Source organism: Grammomys surdaster, unplaced genomic scaffold (assembly GCF_004785775.1).
Source record: "Grammomys surdaster isolate TR1022 unplaced genomic scaffold, NIH_TR_1.0 223, whole genome shotgun sequence".
Lineage (NCBI taxonomy): Eukaryota > Metazoa > Chordata > Mammalia > Rodentia > Muridae > Grammomys > Grammomys surdaster.
In genome coordinates this window covers 827,467-841,098 of record NW_021604668.1, presented here as the reverse complement: position 1 = coordinate 841,098, position 13,632 = coordinate 827,467, and the positions used below count along the sequence as shown (strand labels likewise).

At 39.0% G+C, this 13,632-nt stretch overlaps 1 non-coding gene across 1 annotated transcript; it reads right to left on the bottom strand.

The window, feature by feature from the left end:
- Positions 1-3,510: 3,510 nt before the first annotated feature.
- LOC114625855 lies at positions 3,511-3,617 on the bottom strand. Its single transcript, XR_003712144.1, has one exon. It is a non-coding gene; the product is annotated as a U6 spliceosomal RNA (small nuclear RNA).
- Positions 3,618-13,632: the final 10,015 nt, after the last annotated feature.

The following is a 13,632-nucleotide window of genomic DNA, read 5'->3' as shown; positions in this document are numbered from 1 at the left end:
ATGGCATAGTGGTTAACAGCACTTGTTGCTCTTGTAGAGGACTTAGGTTTCGTTCTGAACACACATCTATCACTCCAGTTCCAGGGGGATCTGTTGCTCTCTTTCATCTCTCAGTGTACCAGACATGCACATAGTACACATACACATGCAAGCAAAACACTCATACACTTTTGATAGAATAAATACATCTAAAAAGAATAAAATACATTATTTACAAAAATATTTTACATAAAAATAAAAAACAAAAGAAAATATTTCCTACTATACCCCAAGTGCTAGAATGCAAAGTCATGGAGAAGCAGCCTTTTCTGTGCACACTGTGAAAACCCTCTACCATGGAGCAACATCCCCAGCTCAGAACCAGACAGGTAAGTAAGTACTTTCCAGGATTCAATTAAAATGACAAGAATTCAAAACACAGCAATTAGATCTGAAACTCCAGAGAATATGACTTTGAATTTTTGTGGAGAAAAGCTGTCACAGCACATATTCTATTAATAAGTAATTGTGAATTCTGTAGAGGAGTGTTTGAACAGTCTGCTTGCTCATGTTGTAGTGTCAAGGTTCATAAAAACCTTTAGTTAGGGATCCCAGGGTCTGCTGCTGATGCAAGAGTTTGCCTTATATACCTTTTCAAGTGGAGCTCTACAAACCTTGAGTTTATTATGCTCTTTCTAGGTGTATGTTGATCCTGTTCATGAGTCCCAGGCTTCTTTCAGATTTTATGTCTTAATATTTAATGATAATGTGAATGTTTTCATATACCTATGTATTTTGATATGCATTTAATAAATTACATCTGTTTACTTTTTCAAAGTGAGTTTCCATATATATTCATTCTGCCTTGAAAATGTTCCCCCCAAAAAAGAAAATGTTCCCATCCAATTAACTTACTTTTTATCTACTTAATGAAGATGTAAACGTAAGCCAGCCCCAATTAAGTGTTGTTCTTTATAAGAGTTTTTTGGTCATAGTGTCTCTTCACAGCAATGAAACTCCAAGATAGAGAACAAAGGCCGCCTCCTTGTACCTTGTGACCTCATGAAATATGGACTCTAGTTATATGGCTCAAAAGGATATGTTAACTCTGATTAAACAGCATGTTTTGACACAAAACAAGTTACAGATAACAGGAAACAACTCCCTGTGCTTGTAAGTGCACAGACAGGAAATAAATGACAATGCCAGAGGAACATCAGTAATCCAGGATTTCCTTCAAAGTTCATACTTTTCTAATAATTGAAAAAAAAACTGTATTGGCTGAGCCATGTGGCTGTTATTATCTATGATGGAGTTTACATAATTTTAAAAACTGAAGCTTGTGTGTGTGTTTCACAGTTTAATACATACTTATGATATAACTTAGACATGTCATAAATTTCTCTAATCATATTTTCTTGTACTTTCTGCTTGCTGAGCTATTGAGAAAGTCTTTGGAATTGTCTTCACTTCCTTGTGAACATCCCTGCCCCCTTGTGGATTACTTGACATCACTTAGGTTGGCTCATGAGGGTTGGTGTTAAGCACTAGTATATAGTGTTCAAATGCCATGGAAGTAGGATTTAAGTTGTCTTGTTGATCTGAATTGATGCACTGATGTGTGCTAAGATAAATTGGGCAGTTAGTCTGAACTTAGAATAAGTTTTGTCCTTTAAATCTTTCACAGTAAAACAAGTGCTTCTGCAGTTGTGTTTGTTTTTGAGATGGGCTGTTGCTTTGCAGAACAGTCTGGCCTTGAGCTTATAATTCTTCTGTTCAGCCCCACCAAGTGTTGGGGTTATAGGTTCTACCCAGTAGATATTCTGCACTTTTCGTTGTTGTTGTTGTTGTTTGTGTTTTGAGACAGGGTTTCTCTGTGTAACAGAGCCCAGGTTGACTTGGAACTCACAAATCAGGCTGACCTTGAACTCATAGAGATCCCCCTGCCTATGTCTCCAGAGTGCTGGAATTAAGGGTGTGTACCACTACACCCAGCTGAGATTCTGTACTCTTATAATTGATTTGGTTGGGTCTGTCTTGTTGAACATAAAGGCAGTCTCAATAAGGACAAGGAAAAGCCTTAGGCAGGGTTAGCATCTTGAAGAAATCATTGATCACTGGGTATGGCCGCTATGAGGCCATATGACTTTCTGAAAAGCCAGTGGGGACTTTTAAGGAGGAGTCAGCTCCTGAATCATATATCAATCATGAAAGCTATAATGAATTAGAAACCATGCCTTTTCTATCACCAACCTAATAAGTTATAAAAATTATTAGTTAAAATATAACCCGATTTTCATGTTCTTTTTTTTTTTTTTTTTTTCGAGACAGGATTTCTCTGCGTAGCCCTGGCTGTCCTGTAACTCACTCTGTAGACCAGGCTGGCCTGGAACTCAGAAATCCGCCTGTCTCTGCCTCCCAAGTGCTGGGATTAAAGGCGTGAACCATCACCATCCAGCCTCATGTTCTGTTTTATCTTCACTACTATAGCACAAGTCCTTTTAACATTTTTGGCCATTTATAGTTTGAGATTGTTATAAAAGTGCTAACAGTCATCCATCCTTACAGCAGCAGTATGTATGGTATCAACTTATTGTATATATTAATGATAGGCTCAATTTTGAATATAATCTTTTTTAGGAAAATTGAACAAATGCAAAGTGAATTTAAAAATTTCACCCTGCAAAGAAAATTAACTGAAATTGTTTCTCATTGCACATAATTTAAAACAGATTAGGGGGCTGGTCAACAACTCAGTGGGTAGTGTTTGCTGTACAAGTACAACCACTTGGTTCAGCAGTATGTACATAAAAGCTGGGCTCAGATACATGGCTGCAATCCTAGCACTGTGAGGTAGGGACAGGAGAATCCTGGAGGTTTTGCTGGCCAGCCAGTCTAGGTGAAGCAACAAGCTCCAGATTCACAGGGATCCTGTGCCATAGTGTTATTTTTCATTAAGGTAATAAAATACTGTGATAAGAGCAACTTGGGTGGATAGAGTTTATTTGGCTCACAGTTCTAGTCAATCACTTCAGGTCAGTAGCAGCAACAGAAGCTTGAAAGGCTGGTTATATTACATCCAAAATCAGGAATAGAGAACAAGAAATTTGTGCATACTTTATTCAGCTCCTTTTCTTCATCACTATACAGTTCAGACTCTGATATCTGGGGAATGATGCCACCCACAGTGGATATGTCTTCCCATCTCAGTTAACATAATCAAGTAATCTCCAAAGACATGCCCAGTGGCCAACTTGATCTAGACAAGCAGATATTGAAGTTTTTTTCTTGGGAAATTCTATGATATTTCCTAATGTCATTTTCTTAAAATCCAATAATACTGTTTTGAGCATGTTTTCACAGGTGGATATATATCTTCACAATATTTTCAAGTATAGTTAAGAATAAACTGTGATTTTGAATTTTTTAAAAGGCCTTTTTATTAACAAACTGATTAAAACCAAAGATGAGCTCAAAATTTTGTGTAGGCACTCCTAGATTTAATATTGAGCATCAGTTTTCCTATTTTTTTTAAATATGGAATGCTTCATGAATTTGCGTGTCATCCTTGTGCAGGGGCCATTCTAATCTTCTCTGTATTGTTCTGATTTCAGTATATGTGCTGCCGAAGCAAGCAACAATTTTACTATTTTGAACTTTCTTTTCTATCTTTTTTTTTTTAAATTTGATTTTGCCTTTGTTTAATTTGGTGTCATTTGATTGTCATCCAAACCCCAAAAATTATTGAAATGGGATCTTGTCCTTTGCAAAAATATGGTACAAAATCAATGATATATAAAATAATAGAAGATGTGAATATCATAACATTTAGGTGAGAATTGTTGGCTCTTTGGTTTAGCCTGTTCCCTACAGGGAATTTAAAGTGCTTCTCTTATGTATCTGAAACTGGACACAAACTTCAAGAGTGAAATGAGTATATGGACTTGTCCAGTCCCTCTATCTGAATATCAGGTATGAACCAAGCATGTGAATCAGTGTGACAGTTAAGAACTCATTCCACAGCATATGTACTGACCATTTTCCTGTGTTCATATATATTTTTTATTTACATACTGTGATGGTTTATATATGTTTGGCCCAGGGAGTGGCACTATTTGGAGGTGTGGCCTTGTTGGAATAGGTGCTTCACTGTGGATGTAGGCTTTAAGACCCTCATCCTAGCTACCTGAAAGTCAGTCTTCCACTAGCAGCCTTCAGATGAAGATGTATAACTCTCAGGTCCTGCTGAACTGCTTGTATGGATGCTGCCATGCTCCCCTGCAGATAATGGACTGAACCTCTGAACCTATAAGCCAGCCCCCAGTTAAATGTTGTCCTTACAAGAGTTGCCTTGGTCATGGTGTCTGTTCACAGCAGTAAAACCCTAACTAAGACACATGCAATTTCCAACGAGAGTCTATCAATTTCATTTAAGCCGAGCTGTTGTATTACTGGGGCCTCATAGACGTTACTTACACATTATTGAAAAGCAAGGGGACAGCAGCCTGTTTATAATATGATGTGCATATGGAATTGTGCTTTCCACTGCAGTGGGATGTGTTCAAATGCACAGACCTCCTTTTTAGTTAAGTGGTTGACTCCTTCCAGCATGTGTGTCTAAGGTACCCAAATCAAGAAATTGGGCTTGCTAACAAGCACCTTTAACCACAGAACCATCTCACTAACCTAACTTCATAAGATTCTTAAAAAAAAAAATATTGCTTCTTTGTGAATTTCACAACATGCTTCATACCTGCCCTCTGACCTTGCAACCTCCCCACAAAAGAAAAAAAAAGATCTCATTGTGGAAATTGTAGCATGTCACAATATGTCCTCAGTCTACCCTTTTGTCCACATTTCTTTGCTTGCAAGTGTTCATTGCAATGAGTCATTGGTCTGGTTCTAGGCTTCTGGCTTCTGTTACACTATCTATAGGTGGATCCTCAGGACTCTCAGATAACCTGGGATAACCTCTTGTTGCCCTGTGTCATAGAGATCCATCAGCTTTTCTTTAGGTTTGCGCTTCAGCAGTTCATTGATGGGGTAGATGTTGGGGTGAGCCACTTGATGTTCTAGATCTGGTCCTGGGTGGTATCTGAGCTCATCAGCCTGCCAGCTCTCCTGCATCCACACTACTAGGGTGAGCTCTCTAGAACTGCCCCAGCTACCTTATTTAATGTTGAAAATGGCAAGGGATAGAGCCAACTCCCCTTCTCTAATGCCTTTTGGGCCCCTTCATCTACATCCATGCCAGCAGGGGCAGTTCTACTGTGCTGCTTAGGCAAGAGGCAAGGCTTGCTCTCCCAAGTGCTAAAGAAGGCTGGACCAGCTATCCTGCTCTCATACCCTTGGGGCTGTCTTTACCTGCAACCCACAAAACTAGGGCCAACTCTACTGCGCTGCCCAGGCAAGATGCAGGGCCTACTCTCCCAAATATTGTAGCAGGTAAGTGACAGAGAGGCCATCTCCCTCTCTCATGACCCTGGGACCATATCGCCCACTTGCCACAGGTGGTGAGGAACAAGGGTGGGGAGGACATCTCTTCCTTGCCCACACCACCACATGGCCAATAGGTGGCTGGACCAGCTCTACCAAGCTCATGCTGTCGGGGCTATCTCACTCACAATTCCTGCAACCAGGACCAGCTCTACTGTGCTTCCTAAAGGAGGTATGGGGCCTGCTTTTCTGAATACTTCAGCTGGGGCCAGCTCTCCCATAATGCCCAGACAAATGAGTGGAGCTAATTCTACACAGCCCTCAGATGTCAACTTGGCCCCAGGTAGCAGCCCAGACCAGGGATATCTGCCTGGCCTTTGGGACCTACACATGACCCTTGGCAGCAGCATATGCCAGGACTTCACCATGGTCTTAGGATTGCTGGTTATTCACATCAGATTGTTCCTCATAACCCTTGAGTCCCAATTCTGACTCTCTTCATTGTGCACACATCATGCTTCTCTTTCTGTTCCATCTCCACACACTTACTTGCTCATCTCTGTGGTGCCTGGTGCATCTGGTGTCTAGGATTGTCTCAGTAGTGCTGTATCCTGCCCATATCATGTGGCACTGGGCAAGAGTCATCTCAAGCTTTGCTCTCTGCCTGGAACCAGTGGTGCCAAGCAGGCTGGGAGTCACTCAGGCATGGTCTACTCATCCAGGCCATATAGCACCAGGCAGGGGTCATCTCCGGTGTGGTCTCACTTCCTATGATTCGTAAGGCAGTTATTTCTTTGTTGTTTTATGCTTCAAACATCTCAATGCGCGTTCATAGATCAATTTGATTTTTATCGTTATTTGCTTTTAAAAAATGTTCACGCTATGTTAACACAGAGGGTCATTACCTTCTAATATTAGATTTAGAGGCTTATTTAATACCCACAGTAGCTTTGTGATGGAACCATCAGTATTTCTGTATTTTAACCAAAAAAGTAGAGTGTCAGAGAAGTTGAGCAATGACACCCCTGTCTCACTCTATCTGTGGAAGCAGAAGAGGTTGGTTCACAATTTGGACTGGGGGAAATAATTACTATAATCTAGATCCCTGGGAGCAGGCCTACTGCCAGAGAGAAATAAACATAAAGGAGACACTGGGAAACATCACTTTATAGAATTTCTGCTTCCACGTTTTTTGTCTGTAAGTAAAAGATGTCAAAGTAAATTAAAAGCAGATACTAATGCTGTACAGAGGCTGCCATTTCATATGTGTTCTGTTGGTCCTGGTGAAATCTAAATTTGGAAACAAAACCAAGACTATAAATTTATGTAAAGGTTAATGATCCTTTTTGGTGAAGGCAGCAGTCATTTCAAATAGTGTTTCCATTCAATTCTGTTCTGATGACTCCACCATTCTTTCTTCTGGAAAGATGACTGCCATTTCATTTTCAGAAGAAGTTCATTTTAAATCAAGAGCCCTTTTAATATGAAAAGTTCAGGGACTGTAAGAAGTTAATAAATCAGAGAATATTCTTTTGCATTTCACCAAGCATCTGTATTTTAAAAGATTAGCATATAAGCTATCCAACATTATTGCTTCTTTCCCTTTCTGTTCCACAGAACTGCTGTTACTCAGGGAAGAGAACATGGCTTTTCAGCAGCTGCCAAGCACTTACTGTCTCCTAAAGCTTGTCCAGTAATAGCCAGTGTTTTACTTGTGTTTGAAGCCAAAGCAGAGGCTGATTGAGCCAACATGGATTATGCTTCCTGGCAGCTTCATTTCAAGGAGCCAGATAATGGATAGTCATCCACAACATAGCTCAGGTGTATTCATGCTGCCTGGAATAGGGCACCTGATAAATTGGTTTGTTAAGTGTTGAATTTCCATTTTATTTTTTCAAACAAGTGGCAGCCACCAAAAGAAGGCTTAAAATGCCAAAATGGAAAAATCCAGCTAGTAGCAAGTATAAGATGTACTTTTAGGAAGTGAGTGACTGCAGTTTGATGTCTAGGAGTTAACCAGAATGCTCATTCTTCAGCAATAGTGAATGCTTGAGAATTTCCTTTGACCAGATTGTATTTGATATGTTTTGTGTGGACTGGGCATGTTTATCAAGAAATGGGACAGGTCCACCTTACGTCTGAGTTCCCTTAAATCTCAAGTAAACAGCTATGGCAGGTGGATAATTTGCTTCTTGAGCTTTGTAGTTGATTGAAAATATTGAGGCTACTGAATCTCTTTCATTTAGAAATTGTTAGTACTCTGCCTATTTCTCTGTGGTAATCACTTGGAAAACATTTTTCATCTTTGATGATACCTGTTTTTTAGATAACAAAGAATAAACACTTAAAGTCAAGGTCTTTAAAAATTAAAATTATTTTTAAAGTAATAAAAATTAATTTAATATTACTATCACATCCCAAACATATCTGCATTGCTATGTGTTTACTGTTGGTAGGCAAATTCTCCAAATGGAATTATAAAACAAATGGACTACCAACTCATTTGGAGAGGCTAACTTCCCACCTGCCTTCATACCAACTTGGATCAGGCCCTTTCTGTATGAAATGTGCCTGGTCTGGCTGACTGTTTCTCACATAAACAATTACAAAACTAAGTGGTTGCTAACGAGTACAGGCAACTTGCTCCCAGCCTGTTATTCTTATCACAGAACTATACTGACCTGCGTGCCTCTCTTAGGAATAAGGAGTCAAATCATGCTTCTAGAAGGTTTCCTCTTTGATCTTCATGCCTCTTAACCCAGCTCAGAAGGGCTAGTACTGCAAATTGTAAAAAAAAATCTTTAGAAATAGATAACATGGCTGACTGAAGAATTGTGCTTTAGTATTTCATGTGCTATGTTTAGTTGAGAAAAACTTGATCAAATATCCTTTTTTAGAAAGGAGAGGTGATATATTTGGCTATGCAAAATACAGAGTTTTGTTCAAACCAAGCCATTGTCCGCAATTGTGGATCACAGAGTGCTTATGAGTAATTCTAATAAGGATTTCATGATTAAGGAGCTTTGGAATTTGTGAGTCCTGAAGGCTTGATAGAGTGCAGTAGTATTTCCAAATCCATTTGAACAGGGAATCCTTATGATGCGGAGAATCTGCTGAAGCCAGTGTTCTGTGTGACCATGTTGGGAAGCAATGTTTTATTTGGGGGACTTTTCGTTTATTGGGCAGCATTAAGACCAAATAATAAGACTTTCCTCAAGTAACAGAGGTTCAAACATCCTCAGCTCCTCTCTCTGTTTTGGGTCTTTGTATTGATCCATGGCCTACCAAGTTGTGACTTAGAGACATTTGCAGTAGAGACAATATCTCTCTGAGGCAATCCAAACTCAGATGAGATCTGTAGAATATGCTCTTACCACTAAGACCAAGCTGCCATGTGTACAGTGCTAGGATGAATGATCCCGCTGGGGTTTTTTATTACCAGATAATGCAGCACAGGGGATTCTTAGGGGGAACATGATCTTATGGTTTACTTCACTCTGATTCTGCTGAGATGTCTATAAGACATAGTATGTTGACTATCTAAGCTTCAGTGGCTCTGCCTAGCTCAGCTACCATGTTTCTTGGCCGGAGGCCACGTGCGTGCTGCAGCTAGAAACGGCCAGCCAGAAACACCAGCCCTGCCACCCACGAGACGCCAGCATGGGAGATGGCTCTGCCAATCTTCCACGCTGTCTCTGATAGGCTGGGCATTGCCCAGACCATCCTGCCAACCACACAGGCTCGGTACAAATGAGATTCTAATGCTTAGATTATCCAAAGGCTTATATATTTGGTAATGACCAATAACAAGATGCCCACTCAATCAGAGGTGTAACCCAATACACAACCTAGATGTACCAACTACCTTTGACTTCGGGAGACATGTGAACATCTGCCTCCATGTTCTCCTCTCTCTCCACTCCCTCCTAGCTCCTCCTCTTCCTTCTCCTCCTCTCCTCCTTACTCCTCCTCTTCCTCTCCTTACTCCTCCCACATTAGCTCCTCCTACAATAGTAGGATGTACTATGGTCACTGTTAGCAACTTACATTCCTTAATGCCTTGGACAGGATGATTGGCTTTGGTTCACACTACATAATCCTAAATCATTCTAGAGAAAAAAAAAACACCCAAAGTTCCAGGATTTGGGAGAACATAAGTATGAGAATGCTAAAGTGTGGGATTTTTGTAAACACAGGTGTACTAGTTTGCTAAGGCTTAAATAACATAGTACCACACACTGACTGGCTTTTAACCCCAGAAATTCCCCTGTCTCGATTACAGAGGATAGAAGTTAGAAATCAAACTATTTGCAGTGTCCATTTTTATTAAGCCTTCTTAGTTTTTTTGATAATTGTCTTATTACTGTGTCTTTTCATGACTTATTCTTTCAGTGAGTCTGTGTCCTAATTGTCATGACAGATCCATATGATCATGCCCCATCCTAATGACCTCTGTCATTACTCAATCACTTCTTTAAAACACATTTTCAAGTGTATCCATATCTGAGGTGCTGGAGATGAGGACTTATCACCTAAATTTGAGGTAACTGGTGTTCAGGTATTTGTATTTCTTGAGTCAAAATGTACTAGGGACATTTCAAAAACAAGGAATTATTTCAAAATTTCACACCCCAAGATTATGTTCAATGGTGTTTAACACTCACCATCAGCTTCTCTAGATTTTAACAGACTTGATGATCTGTACAAAGGTTAACTTTTGATTGTGTTATATTTAATACATAATCAAGGTAAGAGATTGTTTATATCCGTGACTTAGAATTTCTTAACTGTCTTCAAATTAGAGCATATATAGGAGTTAATAATCTGTCTCTTTGCACTAAGACCAATGCTAATGGTTGCATGGCCACCCTTGGCTGTGGTGAGATATGAGGAAATCAGTATCTTAATACTCCCACAATTTTTTCTTTACCAACACTGACACTGTTGGTCATAGAATATGGACATAACTACTAAAGATTTACATGGCACTGAGGAACTTGAGGGAATCAGACACAGGTCATGGTGTCTTGATTTGAAAAGGACCTTTGGTACAACATTTCAGTAATTTATCAACCTTGTTATAACCGTTGTTGTTGTTGTTTTTCCTTAACAATGGAATTTATTATTGGTATTGTTAATTGTCTAGTGTCTTCTTTATATTGACCTACTTACTTTTGAAAACCTAGGTGTAAGCATGTGTCTATATAAAATTATTTTGAATTAGAATATGTTGTAAACATTCCTTGACTTCTAAAATCATGTATACTATTTCGTACCTGTTCTCTCTCCCATCATTCATCAGTGTAATATAAAGGACTTGGAGAGTCTGGGGATGACAGAGAAGAAATCCAGATCTCTGAGTGACTCAAAGGAATGTGATACATACAAGAAATAAACCTTATGGTAAGTCACTGAGGCATTTATATTGTAGAAATGCATTTTCTTTATTTGGACTTTAACAGTTTGTTTTTTAATTTAGTGTTTTCTGTAAGTCTACTAGAATTGTGTTTTCAGCAGTCTACCCTATAAGTACTCAGCCTCTGACATCTTTTGCATTTACAATAAATGTCTTATGTAAACATTTACATTTACTGCTGTCACAAAGATGGAACAAAGGCAAGATTAGTTACATAGAGCAGAGGGTTGCAAGTTGCAATTACCCTTGCCTACACTTTGTTTAGAAACCTTAGGTTCCTACTTGTGGGTGAATTCTCATCCTTGTAATTCAGAGTAAATTTTTAGTGATTGATATTTTGGAATAGATAAGACTTGCCACTGACTATGGATTTAGGCCACTTCAAAACTCATTATCAGAAAGAAAAAGTAAAACTCAATTGTATAATCTACACCTGCATAATGCAGAAGGTTGAGTATCACTAAAAACAAAGTCTTTTCTCTCCTGCATAATGCAGAAGGTTGAGTATCACTAAAAACAAAGTCTTTTCTCTTTTCCATTATCAAGATTTTTAAAAATGACTTTAATTTTAGTATTCTTTGGCTGGCCTTTGGAGAAGGCTATTTTGAGGATGAAAGGGTTGTGATGATGTGTGTGCGTGTGTTTGTTTCCAGTTTGTTTGCAGGTGATTGCTAGATATAGACATCCTGGGAGTGGGGACACAATAAGTATGAGCCAATGTAAACAATTTGGGTTAAAGTAAATATGGTAATGGAATATTCAGATTGAAGTGGAATCAACTCATTCAATGATATTTTCAAAGGCCTGTAGGACTGCAACCACCTTACTAGGTTACTGTGAATCAAAGGTATGGACTGCAGTACTCCCTCATGGGACTCACAGATGATGTGCACATACAAAGAACACAGAGAATGTGTGTTGTCTTCCTAACCATAACAGAGCACCCTGTACTTTGTACATCAGTGTGTTCTCTCAAGACAGCATTGACACATCCCTCACTGAGCACAGTGGCTTTTCTCTTGCTACTATTCACACCTCTCCCTACCCACAACTACTTCAAGATGCTTGCCTTGAAGATCCTTCTATGATTCTGAGGTCTATGTTGCTCGTTCCTTTGGGCTTCAGTGCCCAATGACTTGCTAAGTGACAAATTCATTTTATCAGCCTAACTAACTGGCTAATCTTGAAAACTGTTAGACTTCCTTTAAGAAAACTTCACATGCAAATAGGGCCAGGCTATCAAACCTCAGAGCCATCCTCAGTGACATACTTCCTCTAGCAAGGATCTGCCTCCAAAACGTTCCATATTCTCTGTAAAGACCACTACTAGCTGTAGAGAAAGTGCTCAAACACATGGTCCTATAGGGAATATTTGTTATTTAAACCACAATAAAAACTTGAGTATATTATATATATGCAATATATAAAGTACATTAATTTTGTCCCTGAAATAAACTAAATAATTTTCTTGAATATATATATATATATATATATATATATATATGAATGAAGAGGGATTGGATGATATTTGAAGAATTAAGAATAAGAATTCCTGAGGCTGGAGAGACCTCTGTGGGTCAAGTGCCTGTCTCACCAGTATGAGAACACAAGTTCAGCTCCCAGCACTATTTAAAAAAGCCAAACATGGCAGTGTTCATCTATGATCCCAGCCCTGGGGAGGCAGAGACAAGAATAGACCCAAGATTTGCTGTCTGGCCAGTCTAGCCAAGAAGTGAGCTCCAGATTTTGTGAGAGATATCATCTCAAAAAATAAAGTCCAGAGCAATAGAAGAAGACATCTGGCACAGACCTCTGTTCTCTGCATGCATGCACACATGTGTTTTTATGTCTTAGTTTGGGTTTTATTGCTGTGAAGAGACACTATGACCATGGCAACTCTTATAAAAGAAAACATTTAATTGGGGATGGCTTACAGATTCAGAAGTTTCGTCTTCTGTTATGGTGGAAAGCATGGTGTTCTGCAGGCAGACATGGTGCTGGAGAAAGAGCTGAGAGTTCTATTTCTGGATCTGAAGGCAGCAGGCAAAGAACTGTATGCCTCCAAGACCAGGCTTAAGCATCTGAGACCTCAAAGCCCTCCCCCACAGATACATACTTCCTCCAACAAGGTTTTACCTCCTCCCACAAGACCACACTTCCTAAGAGTGCCAAGCATTCAAATGAATGAGTTTACAGAAGTCATTCCTATTCAAACCACCACAAGTTGTACACCACCCTCTCAAACTCACATATGAATACACACAGAAAGACAGACATGTAAAAAAAATTCCTATTTAATATTTCATATCTGAAATCCTCTCCCATTTAGATTTTTTCAGTTGACTAAAATTTCTTTCCATTGTATCAGTACCACTCAATATAATGTTTGAAGTGAAAAATACAAAAAGTAACTTGAATTTAGTATCATTATGCATCTTTTCATATGCTATGTCTCAATTTTTATATTTTAGCTAGAAAATTAAAGGCAGAAGCCTTTTGACAAATATTGTCAACTGTGTTTTATATGAGGACTGGACCACACCAGATTCTTTCCTGACCACATGATTTAAGTGCTCACTACCATTGAAAGACAGCTATACTCAGTACTATACCATCAACATGGTACCATCTCAGCAGCACTGAAAATTACCCTATTCTGTGTTGTAATCTGGAAGGTTAAAATGATCTCCCATTAATCTGTCAGTTTCATGATAATGAGTGGTGTCTTGAAATGACTTTAAAAACAGTTGTTTTGCATAATGCACTTCTATTGCTAAGATATAATGCCACCTCTGTTTTCT